Source organism: Myotis brandtii, unplaced genomic scaffold (genome assembly GCF_000412655.1).
Source record: "Myotis brandtii unplaced genomic scaffold, ASM41265v1 scaffold1260, whole genome shotgun sequence".
In the NCBI taxonomy this organism is placed as follows: domain Eukaryota; kingdom Metazoa; phylum Chordata; class Mammalia; order Chiroptera; family Vespertilionidae; genus Myotis; species Myotis brandtii.
Window position 1 is genome coordinate 471542 of NW_005354426.1, and position 580 is coordinate 472121.

Consider the following 580-nt stretch of genomic DNA (forward strand, 5'->3'; position numbering starts at 1 on the left):
AAGGGGAAGTGACACTGTGTGACTTCTGAGGCTGAGCCACAGGAAGCAGTGCCATTTCCTCTTAATTGTTGGAACACTCACCCTTGGAGCCCTAGCCTGACATGTGAGAAGTCTCATTACTTCGAGGCCACCATGCTGGGAGGAAGCCCAAGCCATGCAGATAGCCATGAATGAGCACTCCAGTTGACAGTCCCCACTGGGCCTGTGCGCCAGGCATCCAAGCACTGCTGACAGAGTGAAAATGCCCTGTCCTTAGAAGTGACCCTCATGTCCCAGCTATTATAGCTCTTAGCCGTTTGATTCACATAAAACCCTTTCAGTCTTCCCAGCTGAAGCACCAGACACTTGATGCATTGGTTGATTAGTAGTGTTGTTTATTTTTCACGTATTTGTGAATTTTCTAGTTTTTCTTTTGTTATTGATTTCTAGTTTCATTTCTTGTGTCAGAAAAGAAACGTTGTATGATGCCCTTCAAACCTCAGAGGGAAGGCAGGGAAGGGTGGGGGGGAGGGGGAGAGATCAACCAAAGGATGTGTATGCATGCATATAAGCATAAGCGATGGACGCAGACAACAGGGGG